This window comes from Octopus sinensis, linkage group LG2 (genome assembly GCF_006345805.1).
Source record: "Octopus sinensis linkage group LG2, ASM634580v1, whole genome shotgun sequence".
NCBI classification, from domain to species: domain Eukaryota; kingdom Metazoa; phylum Mollusca; class Cephalopoda; order Octopoda; family Octopodidae; genus Octopus; species Octopus sinensis.
Window position 1 is genome coordinate 22,960,833 of NC_042998.1, and position 14,366 is coordinate 22,975,198.

The 14,366-nt window shown below is 39.7% G+C and overlaps 1 protein-coding gene across 1 annotated transcript in view; it reads left to right on the forward strand.

Annotated features, from left to right (window-relative positions):
- Positions 1-4,468: 4,468 nt before the first annotated feature.
- Positions 4,469-14,366, forward strand: part of LOC115222730 — a 45,817-nt gene continuing 35,919 nt past the window's right edge. Inside the window, exon 1 of the mRNA XM_036511961.1 lies at positions 4,469-4,730. The gene's annotated coding sequence lies outside the window, so the exon portion shown is untranslated. The remainder of the gene's footprint in view (positions 4,731-14,366) is intronic.

Genomic DNA, 14,366 nt, shown 5'->3' on the forward strand with positions numbered 1-14,366 from the left:
TCTGTGTTTAGCCCCTTGTGGGTAGTAAAGAAATAGGTATTTATAACAGCCATGGCAGCTAGAAGGACAGATATACTGCAGCAGGGATTGTGCCTAAATAGGTCAGCTCCTGTCCATTTGAACTTCGCCTGACATGGCTGATGTCGTAGGTCAAAGGGAGATGATTTATCATTTTTTTGACAGAACAAAGAAAACCATTTTTCGCACCTGTTGATCATGGTGGTCTGGATGAGCGAAAATCCTTAGATTTGGTTTCGAATCTAAGCTTGGAGAAGGAAATGTTAATTTTTACACTTCTAGTGAGAAAGCCACAGAGACTGAACGATATAGGAAATGTTATATTCTGGGTATGCAGAAAAAATTTACACCATGTAACAGACAAATGAATATATGTCAAAAACATGGGACAGACAATTGAATATATGTCAAAAACATGGGACATGAAAGAAATAAAGGTATAAAAATATGAAGCAAAAAAAATTCACTGTTGGTGTGTGCAATATGGTAGGCAATACATATATGTCCCCAGGCAGGAAACCCTTTTTCATGCCTGTTGATCATGGTGGTTTGGACAAGCAAGAATCCTTAGATTCGGTTTCAAATCTAAGCTTGGAGAAAGAAGTGTTAATTTTTACAAATATCGGTGGCACGTAAAAAGCACCCACTACACTCACGGAGTGGAAGGGCATCCAGCTGTAGAAACACTGCCAGATCAGACTGGAGACTGGTGCAGCCTTTGGGCTTCCCAGATCCCTGGTTGAACCATCCAACCCATGCTAGCATGGTGAATGGACGTTAAACGATGATGATGATGATGATGATCTCTCCAGTCAGTTTTGCTTTCTGCACTGTTCTAGCCTCATCCCAGCTTCGCCCTTCTCCTTTCCTTGTCAATGGTCCTTCACCACGTGGTTCTAGGGCACCTTACTGCTCTTTTCCCCTCAGGCTTCCACGTTAGTGCCACTGTACAAACACTTTCTCAATCTTGTTGTGCACATATGATTGTGATGCACGTGCAGGTGGCACGTAAAAAGCACCCACTACACTCACAGAGTGGTTGGCGTTAGGAAGGGCATCCAGCTGTAGAAACACTGCCAGATCAGACTGGAGCCTGGTGCAGCTTTCTGGCTTCCCAGATCCCCGGTCAAACCGTCCACCCCATGCTAGCATGGAGAACGGACATTAAACGATGATGATGATGATGATGATGCTTGGTGTACATATGCCTATTGCACTACCTCCTGTAATTGCCTTCTTCTTGACCCCCTCCTATTTTCCTTACATTCCTCCAAACTGACATTCGTCATTGTCCATGCTTCCATCCATGTTCATCTTTCACTACATTCATTTCTTATCCTCATCCCTACCACCTGTCACTCTTCTTTCACATTCTTCCCAACCTACCTACTTCCCAGCCATCCTTGACTCTCCATCTCTACTCTCTCTTTAGCAACCTCCTTGTACCCTAAATTTATGCCTTGACATCTCATTTTCACACTCCTTTCTCACTTTCCTGCTCGAATAGCAAAGCATCTTCTCTACAGCGAGACATTTGTTCCTGCCTCCGTGTCTCCTGCCCATCATGCTTTCCGTTCAACACCTGGCACAAAGCCACCTCCCTCGATTCCATCAAGGGTCTTGTTTTGCAAGTTACACAGTGCCCTCGTTATTGCCGGTGCCACATAAAAAGCACTTGGTACACTCTCTTAAGTGGTTAACATTAAGAAGAGCACCCAGCCATAGAAACCTTACCAAAGTAGACATTGGAACCCAACTCTGCCCTCTGGTTAGTGGAATCCTCTCAAACTTTCAAACCCATACCAGCATGGAAAGAGGATGATGAAGATCATCATCATCATCTTTTAACATCCACTTTCCATGCTGGCATGGGTTGGACGGTTTGACTGGGGACTGGCAAGCCAGGAGGCTGCACCAGGCTCCAGTCTGATCTGGCAATGTTTCTACAGCTGGATGCCCTTCCTAATGCCAACTACTCTGAGAGTGTAGTGGGTGCTTTTTACATGCCACCAGCATGGGGTCCAGTCAGACACTGGTATCAACCACAACTACAATTTCCATTTGATTGTGATTTGATTTGATTTGATTTGATTTTGATTTTGATTTTACTTGACTCAATAGGTTGCCTCAAGCATGGCATATCACCCAACGATTCAAGAGTACTTTTTAAATAGACTGGTTATGCAACACTGGTGTAGGCTATGGCTATGATCTCACTTTACTTGCCAGGTCTTCTCAATCACAGTATATCTCCAGAGGTCTCAGTCTTTCGTCATTGCCTCTGTGAGGCCCAACATTTGAAGGTCATGCTTCACCACCTCATCCCATGTCTTCCTGGGTCAATCCCCAGTTTCCGCATATGTAAATATATGCATGTATACAGCACAGCTTCTGTCTATCGAATTCCACTCACGATGCATTGATCAATCCAAACCTTCAAATACATGACAATTGTGCAATATGCCATGCAATGGGATTGAACCCAGAACCACAGTGTTGTGCAGAGAACATCTTCACTACACAGCAATACTTGTGCTTGTTGCTATAGGTATGATTTCTACTTTGTGTGTTTGGGCTCAACTCAAAGTTTCCATCATTATTTATTTCCATGTTAGTTTTAGCTGAGTGACTCTAGAATCAGACATTCCAGTTGTGATCACCACCACCTCCACTTTTTCCTTTAAATATTTATTTTGCAAAAAAATGTATCAAGAAACATATCTAATGTGGCCATCCCTAAAATGTTAATGCAATTTTTTTTTCCCGAGATTTAGTTATTTCAACTTCAACGGACATCCAAAAAATAAATATGTCATATAGGCGCAGGAGTGGCTCTGTGGTAAGTAGCTTGCTTACCAACCACATGGTTCCGGGTTCAGTCTCACTGCGTGGCATCTTGGGCAAGTGTCTTCCACTATAGCCTTGGGCCAACCAAAGCCTTGTGAGTGGATTTGATAGACGGAAACTGAAGGAAGCCCATCATATATATATATGTGTATGTGTGTGTGTGCATGTTTGTGTGTCTGTGTTTGTCCCCCTAGCATTGCTTGACAACCAATGCTGGTGTGTTTATGTCCCCATCACTTAGCGGTTCGGCAAAAGAGACCGATAGAATAAGTACTAGGCTTACAAAGAATAAGTCCCGGGGTCGATTTGCTCAACTAAAGGCGGTGCTCCAGCATGGCCGCAGTCAAATGACAGAAACAAGTAAAAGAGTAAAAGAGAATATATAATCTCCTGAAGTCACAATCTTTACTAGTAACACCTCAACTTATTTCTTTTTTGAAACTTCTTTTTTCTTGTAACAGTGGCCAAAAACTATATCAGCTAAGTTACAAAATTATGATAATGTAATCAAACACAGGCGGAAAATCTCAATAAATAATTCTAGCTAACCCGATCATTTCAATTAAATATAATTTAAGGGAGATAATCCAAAGAGACACCAAAATTTAGAAAATTAATATTAAAGAATTTTTTTTAAAAATTAATTAAAATTTTTCTTCCGGTTTTTGATTTGTATTTCTAATGAGATTTTGTATTATATATGTATCATCTATGTGTTATATTCCAATAAATTTTAATAACTAAAATAGGGGGCAAAAAATCAGATTAAAAAAATACAGCAACATTGTAATGTTTTCAAGTTTCAAAAATGTTCTGTGAAATGGTATATAACGATACATGACAGTGGAATATATTTTCTACAATAGGCACAAGGCCTGAAATTTTGGCGGACGGGACTAGTTGATTCCATCGACCTCAGGACCCAGCATGGACTTGGGTTTATCGACCGCGGTAGGAGAGGCGAAGTCGACCTCGGCATTATTTAAATTAATTATAATTCTTTCTCCTATAAACACAAGACCTGAGATTTTAGTAGGAGTTGGGGTGCTAATCGATAATATTGACCAATAATAATAATGCTTTTTTTAAATTTTGGATCAAGACTAGCAATTCTAAGGGAGGGGGTAAATCGATTAATATAGACCCCGGTGTTCAACTGTTAATTATTTTATCGATTTCGGTAGGAGGAAAGGTAAAGTCGATCACGGCATTATTTGAACAAATAAGAATAATACTAATAATCCTTTCTTCTGTGGGCCAATTTTAGGATCTTTTCGCTTTGACCGGCAGATTTTTGAGAAAAAGATGTTTTATAAACACATTCTACCAGTATACGAAGTTTAAAATTTTTTAGTTATAAAGAAATTATTTTAAAAATCTGCCGGTCAAAGCGAAAAGATCCCGATTTTAGGGTGGGAGTAGTCGATATTATTGACTAAAGATAGAAATCATTTCAAATTTTGGCACAAGGCCAGCAATTTCGCTGATGGAGGGAGTAAGTCGATTATATCGACCCCCCAGTGATCAATCGTTACTTATTTTATCGATCCCGAAAGGATAGCAGTCGACCTCAGCAGAATTTGAACCAAGAACCAAAAGACAGATAAAATGCCACTAAACATTTTGTTTGGCGCGCTAACAATTCTGCCAGTGGAATATATACTTATGACAATAGAATTATACAACGAATTATCAAATAAAGCCGACACCCGATTGTGTATTTGTCGCCCTTCCATACTTCCGGGAGGAAAAGGTGGAGGAGATTTCAAGTAAATCTCTCTATCAAACATGGCTGTCGCTTGCGATATTTATGCAGTTGTCTAGATTATATTATCTATGCAATAATTTTCGTGGAAAATCTCTCGGTAAGTTGCATATATTTATTTTTTTAAATATCCAATTATATTTAGAATAAAATTATTGTTTGTGGCTTTTTTTTCCGCCAAAGTTGCTATTTTTTTTCTTCATCCAAGGGATACTAGAACCCAAATACAACTGGTTTTCTATATAATATTCAATGTCGTAAGTGGACTGGAGGTGTTTTTTCTTTGAAATGAGAGGCCTTCTTCATGTCATGTTGTTGTCATCTCGATGTGTCTTGTTCGTCTCTTATTTGTATTAGATTCTTTTGCATTTAAATAATTAAGAAAACTGAAAAAGGGGTCGGATAAAAAAAAGAGAACTTTTAAAAATGGAACAGAGTATATATATATGTTAAAGGAAGCTGGGGAAAAAATATCTACCGTTCTGAAATGAACGTAGCTTTTAATTGTTTTGAATACAAGCAAACATAATTGTGTTCACGTATTTTTATATAATATATATATATTATATAAATATGTATATATTTACACTCATACATATATATATATTTATATATACATGCATAAGGTATTTAAAGTTGCGAACAGTACTCAATACATCTAGAGAAGTTTATTCTATTTTCATGTTATGTATACGTGTGGTACTATTATATTTCGTGATAGAATTTCCTTTCGTCGAACCTGCAAGCTATGAAGGATGCAAAATGAAAATAAACTAAGAAGCTGGTATTTAGGACAAAGTGTTCAACTTCGTAATTTATTTATTTTCGCAAATAAGCGAAACATTTCGTTACGTCTAATTGGAATGTGTGGATTTTAATATTTTACAAGAAACCACCTACACAGATATTTGCTAAGTATCAAAAGGAATAATGAATGTGTATGTTAAATTTAAAAGGATAAATATACACATATCTGCACATTGTTTAAATATTCTGCAGATGTGCATTCAATACCGTGTGTTTCCCTATTTAAGAATATGCCCACCATGTCCCTGTATATCACAAAAGGCGACAGAAAGGGCATCTTGCTATCAACACAGCCTCAGAAAACCAGTCCATTCCATATAAGCATGGAAAACGGTGTTAAAGGATGACTGAAAATAGTAATGGAATATTGCGTATAGAATATATATATATATATATATATATATATATATATTATAACTTAGGAACATTGCTTTGTATTTTCCGTTTTATTCATTGTAAAATAGATTATATTTTAATTAATCACTGCATTTTACGTAAAAGAAACCCGGTAACTCACTCGAAGATAACTAAACATATATATAACAGATAATTCAAACACTCGAATATATTTTTTAATTTGGTACTTAACTATTTTGGGTCTTAAATGTATTATAAGGTTCTGGTAACTTAGGTTTAATTAATACTTGGTTTTTGTATTTTGTTATTTGGTGCCTCTAGGATGTTCCAATGTTTTCTGTAACTTGTCCTTGTTTGCAGTGAAAGGGGCAACTCGGTTAAAACAAGTCATGCTCCGAATAAAGATGTGTTTTAAAAGTTCTGTTATAGTTGCATTCATAACTAGGCTGCTTTAGAGCAGTGGTTCCCAAAGTGGGTAATACTGCCCCCTTCTGGGCAGTGGAACGATCCAGAGGAGTGTTGAAGAAAAGTGGAATGATAATGGGGTGGCCAAAATAGGGTGATAGATGTAATATATATATATATATATAAGCTAATTAGGTTAAAGTTTTATTTGTGAAATACAAATTTTGAATTTGCTGCAGAAAGTGGTCTATATTTGTGGTGGCGAAAGGGTGAGGGGCGCGAGGAATGTGGACTGGGTCCCAGAGGGGCAGCAGCCTTAAAAGTTTGGGAACTACTGCACTATAGGGATATTTTATCAATCCAGTACTTGACTTGTACTTCAATTATAGACCTTCAAAAACAGTACTGGATTTAGACTTGGTGTGGTCTCTAAGGTGTATAAAGCTCGGAGGCACCTTGTTAGAGAAAATGCACCAGAAGATCTCAGATATTAAAAACATGGATTCTGTTCTATTTTACAGCCCCATAGTTTGTGAGGCACCAAGCCAGTGCTGTGCAACTAGTATTCCACAACATGCTGGTGTGCCATGAGATGGTGCTAGGTGTGCCACAACGTAACCTGAATATAATTTTTTTCCTCCTATACTTTAGTTATATTTTTAGTTTAGGTGTGCTGCCGAATTTTGAAAAGAATACAAGTGTACCACAAGTGAAAAAAAGGTTGCAGAGCACTGCTCCCAGCTATAGCTTATTTTGTTTATGTCTGGATGCAGCACTGCCCAGAAGAATGGAATGCAAAGTTGGCCTTTGTAAGAACATAAGGGCAGCAACTCAATGCTCCAGAGAATTGTTCAAACAATTCAGTCAGTCACCTCATGGTCTCTGTTGTTCTACTGAAGTTTTTCACAGGATTTGAGCATAAAAGTGCGCAGTGAAATCACAGTATCAACAAGACTTTCAGATGCTGTCATACACTGCTAGTTACTTCTCTCTTGATTGTACTATTCTTTTCCATACTGACCCAAATTTTTTAACTAAATCATATTCCAATTGGAGCAGAGGCCTTCCAAGGGGCCTTTTCCCTATCTTTTTGATACCACTTGGAAACTGCATGGTTCTACCTATTATCTGCGAACCTTACAACATGTCTGGCCTAGCGGAATCTGCCCTTTCAGCATTTTGCAGTCATATCATTCACTCAACTCCTTTCTCAAATTATCTCATTTCAAATGCGTTCTCTTAATGATGTTCTTAACATGGCTCTTTCGGTGTCCTTTGTGTTGTAGATCTTCAGGTGCAGTATTTTTAACAAGGTGCCTCCAGGCTTTATATACCTTAACCCTTTCATTACTATATTTATTTTGAGATGCTCTGTGTTTCTTTCAATTACTTTAAATATAACAAAGAATTTAGTAAAATAACTTAGTTATCATTCAGCTAGTGTTAGGAACATAAATTGTGACTAAGGTTTGGTGGGAGATTTTAATTCAAGACTTATGAAAACAAGACATCTGTACTCAGAGCCAGAGCCGGTTTCAGCCGGGTTGGTAACGAAAGGGTTAAGGCCTCACTGAGTCCAATCCAGCACTGTTTTTGAGAGTTGATAAATAAGTTATTGGACAACCAAGTTGTAGGTCCTCAGTTTAGTCTACTTAGAGTGTGTTACTGAGCAGTACACATAATTATATGTGCTGCTTATCAGTCTACTAGAGAGGGAGATAAGAATCAGGTCATCTGAGAATGTTACGTCAGCCACATGAACCAAAAATAGAGCCTGTGTGATTAATCAAACTGCTAGAAACAGCAGCCAGATCTCCCCCAAATAATATTCCTATTGTCTTTAAAAAAGAAGGGGGACATATTGAATAGTATTCAGAGACAAAGTGGCTGAGTTCCTTTTGAGTGGTGGGCCTCACAGAGGCAATGACCGAGACCTTTGGTATTATGTCGTGCTTGAGAAGACCTATCAAGTCGTGGCAGATACCAGTATCACACAAATTGGTACTCATGCCAGTGGCACATAAAAGCACTCCAGTGTCACACAAATGGCACCTGTGCCAGTGACATGTAAAAGCCTCAGAGAAGCCGGTGTTAGGAAGGGTATCCAGCCATAGAAAACCATATCAGACTGGAGTCTGGTGCAGCCTTCCAGAGTGCCAGTCTGGTCATGCCATCCAACCCATGCCAGCATGGACAACGGACGTTAACTGAAGACAAAGATATTATGTCTCCCCCTCTCTCTTTCGGAGAGGCACAGCAGCTATACACACACATACACACACGGCAGTAGCTTCCACCTACTGAATTCATTTACAAAGCTTCGGTCGACTCGGGGCTATAGTGGAAGACGCCTGCCCAAAGTGCCACGCAGTGGGACTGAACCCGAAACCATATAGCTAGGAAGCAAACTCCCGAACCACACAGCCATGCCATAATGGTTATGGCTGGGATACCTTTGATGATATGACTGTTTCTGCTTGATCTGGGGCTAAACCACAATCTCAGCTAGAAAAGCAGCCTATACAGGGGAATCTTTTATCTCTCGTCTCTTCATTGCATGGAATTTGATCTAAGCACAATTTAAGCATCATTTAAAAAAACCCTCCCAGCCGAAGAGACATTATTTATAGTTAAGAAAATGTCATTAAGACATTAAGTATGTCACCAGGAACGTGATATAAAACAGTGGTATTGAGGCCACTAGGCAGATGTCACTTCTCCCAGTTAGTTGCATAGAGATCCAGCCTTTATGTGGTCACTTGACTTCATGAAATAGCAACCAAATGTCATTCAAATTGCATCCTGTTATTGTTTAAAAAAAACATAGGAAGGATAATATGTCTGCGAGGAAAAATGCTGGAGTGATCAGGGTTTGAACTTCTTTTAGTTATAATGTGTCTGTTCCCACTCCCTAAGCAAACAAGTAAAATATTTTGTGTATTGTAAAAGTATAACCAGTTTATTGCATATAAATTTTAGCAGCAAAATCTTACATGGACCCCAAACCAACATGAAACATGCACATTAGATAATGATGATTTGTTGGGTCAGAGACTACACGAGAAGCTGGTCCATCACATTGTTTCCATGCTTGTCCATACATCATCATCATCATCATCATCGTTTAACGTCCGTTTTCCATGCTAGCATGGGTTGGACGATTCGACCGGGGTCTGGGAAGCCAAGAGGCTGCACCAGGCTCCAGTCTGATCTGGCAGTGTTTCTACAGCTGGATGCCCTTCCTAACGCCAACCACTCCGTGAGTGTGGTGGGTGCTTTTTACGTGCCACCGGCACATGCCAGGGGAGTCTGGCAGCAGCCACGATCGATTGGTGCTTTTAACATGCCACTGGCATGGAAGCCAGTCAAGCTTGTCCATACATACATATGTATTATATGGATGCATGTTTACTATTAAAGCATAAGGTTAGGGATTACGTATGGCACCAGTTTAGTGGAGGGTCTTTTACTTGTTTCAGTCATTAGACTGTGGCCATGCTGGGGCACTGCTTTGAAGAATTTTTAGTCGATGAATCAGCCCCAGTGCTTTTTTTTTTTGTAAGGCTCTTACTTATTCTATCAGTTTCTTTTACCAAATAGCTAAGACATAAACAAACCATCACAAGTTGTAATGCATGGTGGGGACAAACACAGACACAACCACATGCGCATGTGGCAGAGTTCCTTTCAAGTGTTGGTCCTCACGGAGGCAACGACCAAGACCTTTGGCATTATGTTGTGCTTGAGAAGACCCATCAACTGAGCAAAATTGCAGTCATGGTATAGACTGGTGTCAGGCAAATAGTACCCATGCTAGTGGCTTGTAAAAGTACTCATTACACTCTCAGGGTGGTTGGTGTTAGGAAGGGCATCCAGCTGTAGAAAACCATGTCAAATCAGATTGGAGTCTAGTGCAGCCTTCCAGCTTACCAGCCCTGGTCAAGCCATCCACCCCATACCAACATGGACAACAGACATTAAATGATGATGATGATGAGCTTCTTTCAGTTTCCGTCTACCGAATTAACTTGCAAGGCTTCAGTCTGCCCAGAGTTACAGTAGAAGACATTCGCCTGAGGCACCATGCAGTGGTACTGAACCCAGAACCACATGGTTGGGAAACAAATTTCTTACCTCACAGCCACACCTGCACCAACACATATTTCAGATCTTAGTAGTAACCCTTATCAACTAAAAAGATCTCCGTGTTGATTAGCATTCGTTAACTTACCACAACCATTAATGCACTAACATTCCTTATCTCTCTCCCTCTCGCCTTCTGTAATTAATATGCTCCACTGAACTGGCAAGCAATATAACCCCATCTCACACATAACACCCTGACTAGTTTTTTTTTTTTTATTTATTAGTGAAAAATCATGCAGGTGAAAAGATCAATGAGGTTGGGGGGTGAAATTTCCGAGGTGTCCACCTCACCCCACCCCACCTTCTGGACCCAAAAAAGGGTTTTGTAGCATACTAGGAGGTCACTGGAATTCATTCAACGAAAAAAAAACATTTTCCATATCCAACGATTCCTAACAAAAATAAGGGGTTTGCAGCATATGAAGTCAGGGTACTTGATTCCATGCAAAAAATCCAAGTTTTTTTTTGGGGGGGGGGGGGGGGTTAGTGAAAATCTTGCGGTGTGAAAGTATCAGATAAAACCCTTCTTATCTTCCTTCCTATGTCTCACCTACAAATCTTGCCTACTAAACATCTATTCCCTTGAAATGCAACTCTCTGAAAACTCCCTCCCTGCCCATGGCTACCTGCAGAAATTTAATCTGAACATTAACTACATCATCTCCTTCGCCAGACTGGGAACTTCTTCAGTGGTGATAATCACTGCCTTTCCTCTCCATGTTAACGGTGTTAGAAAAACAGAAAATCGTAAATAATACCCATGCAGTAAAGGTGTGGCGTTATCCTTGACAGGTGATCACAAAGCAGAACTGTACCTGAACATAATAATGTAATACAGAATAAAAACCTTATGAATATTAACTGCTTAAAGTAGCTTCCTGTGAATATCAAGTAAGCTCTGTTATCTACATAACCTGATGCTGGGAGTTCATCTTGTGAGATGATATTACTTCTGGAGAAGTTAAAAACCTTCCTATCATTAGCTGTATCACTTTCTTCCTCTTCTCTCTCTCTCTCTCTCTTTCTCTCTCGCCCTACTTTCCTCTTTTTCTCTTCTCATCTCACTCTCTCCAACAGATTATCTAAAGATGTGTGTGTGTGTGTGTGTGAAAAGTGAGATGTGTAGCAGGGATTCTCTGACTGTAAATTTTTCTTTATTTTGGTTTTACTTTTGTTTCAGTTATTAAACTGCAGCCATACTGGGGCACCACCTTGAAAAATTTACAAAAAAATTGCTTTTTAAGCCTGGCACTTATTCTATAAGTCTCTTTTGCCAAACTACTAAGTTACAAAATATAAACAAACCAACACTTAGTGTCAAGTGGTGGTGGGGGAATCACACACACACACACACACGTCATTATCATTTAATATCTGTTGTCCATGCTGGCTTGGCATACTGGAAGGCTTGCGCCAGGCTGATTTGGCATGGTTTTCTACAGCTGGATACCCTTCCTAATGCCAACCATTCTGAGAGTGTAATGAGTGCTTTTCCGTGCCACCAGCATGGGTACCAATTGCGTGACACTAGTATCTACCATTACTGCAATTTTGCTTGGCTTGATGGGTCTTCTTCTCAAGCACAACATAATGCTAAAGGTCTCAGTCATTGCTTCCATGAGGCCCAACATTTAAAAGGAACTCAGTCACTTTGCCTCCGTCAGGCCCAATGTTCAAAGGTTTTATTTTTGTGCAAACAGCATGGGTGCACTTGGCTTGACGGATCTTGTTAAGTAAAGCACATTGCCAAAGATCTTGATATATATATATATATATATAGACACATATACATATATATGACGGGCTTCTTTTGGTTTCTACCAAATCCACCCGCAAGGCTTTGGTCAGCCCAAGGCTATAGTAGAAAACATTTACCTAAGGTACCATGCAGTGAGACTGAACCTGGAACCATGTGGTTAGGAAGCAAACTTCCTACCACACAACCACGCCTGCACTATGATTTTCTGTGATGAAGAAGAATGATTTCACTATGATATATATGTCCTTCTCTTTTTAAGATGGCAATTTGTAATTTGAGAATGGTTTAACTGCTGTTCCTTTTAACCTGTTGCCTGTCTAGTGTATCGCATGTGATACACAGGATGATGTTTTCCTGGCATCCAAGCATCATATGTGATATCTATTCTCGTTTTTTTTTTCAACCACCAGAATAACTAGGGACTTAGGAAAGGAAAGGTTTATAGTACTCAGAAGTTATGAAACAAAGGGTTAACTAAAAGTATGAAAAGAGGCATGGATGTTTAGGGACAAACTTAGGAAATTGCTTTGGATAGAGGCAAAGTAACTGAGTTCCTTTCGAATGCTGGGCCTCACAGAGACAAAGTGGCTGAGTTCCTTTTGAGTGTTGGGCCTCATGGAGACAAAGTGGCTGAGTTCCTTTCAAGTGTTGGGCCTCATGGAGGCAGTGACCAAGATCTTTAGCATTATGTTGTGCTTGAGAAGAAGACCCATCAAAAGGTTGAGAGATTACTTAACCTTTTGGTATTTAAACTATTCATATCCAGTCCAAATATTCTATATATTTATTGTTCAAATTGGTTAAATCTGGCCTCTCACACCTACTCTACAACTTCATTCTAAAAATGGGGATGATCCATGTAAAAAGCACAGGTGCTGGCGCCATGTAAAATGAACCTTTGCTGGTGCCACGTAAAAAGCACCTTGTACATTCTGTAAAGTGGTTGGCATTAGAAAGGGCATCCAACCACAGAAACCATGCCATAGCAGACAATGGCGCCTAGAGCAGCCCCTGGCTGATACACCACCTGTCAAACTGTTCAACCCATGTCAGCATGGAAAAGGGACATTAGATGGTGGTGGCAGTGGTAGTGATGCCTTTCATAGATCAATAGCTCAATAGATCAATAGCCATTCATCTCATTATTGGCAAAAGTTGAACAGTTGGAGTATAGGCTGATTTAGAAGAAGAAAAAAAACAGATGCACTGGGAAATATTGCTGTGTGTCATTGTTCTTTAATCCTAAGTTAGCTATCAAAGACATGCCAACCATGACCATCCCATTTTTTACTTTCAGATGCAGAATATCCTAGGACTACATTAGGCTGTGTTCGTAGTCTATTTTAAGATGTTAGGGTGCAAAGGTGATATTTGGCTGCTTTCTGTAGCAGGTCAAGCAATCTGTGTAGGGACTGTTTTTGGTTTGTCATTAGCTTAATCCTTTAAGCCATATCTGGCCCCAGATTTTCTACCTGTTTTATGTTCAAACTGGCCAGATCTGGCCTTTCACACCTACCCTTCAATATCATTCTAAAAATAAACTACTGCGTTATTAGAATCTTGAAGCTACGAGATAATTCGTGATGAATTCAGAACAATGTGAATAAATAAGCATTACATTTAACAGAATAACCCGAACCCTAGAAGGATAAGACTATATCATCATCATCATCATTTAACATCCGTTTCCTATGCTGGCCTGGATTGGATGGGTTGACCAGAGATGGGAAGCCGGAGAACTGCACCGGGCTCCGGTTGTCTGTCTTGGTATGGTTTCTTATAGCTGCATGCCCTTTCTAATGCCAACCACTTCAAAGAGTGTATTGGGTGCTTTTACACGGCGCTGGCAGCAAATATTCTTTTCTACCCCTAAGCACAAGGCCTGACATTGGGGGCGGGGGGGGGGGGCAGTCAATCAGATCAACCGCAGTATGCAACTGGTACTTAATTTATCAACCCCGAAAGGATGAAAAGTAAAGTCGACCTTGGTGGAATTTGAACTCAGAACGTAAGGGCAGACAAAATACCTATTTCTTTATTACCCACAAGGGGCTAAACATAGAAGGGACAAACAAGGACAGACATAGGTATTAAGTCGATTACATCGACCCCAGTGCATAACTGGTACTTAATCTATTGACCCTGAAAGGATGAAAGGTAAAGTCGACCTCGGCGGAATTTGAACTCACAACGAAATACCATTAAGCATTTCACCTGGCATGCTAACGTTTCTGCCAGCTCGCTACCTTTTAATCTTGAAAT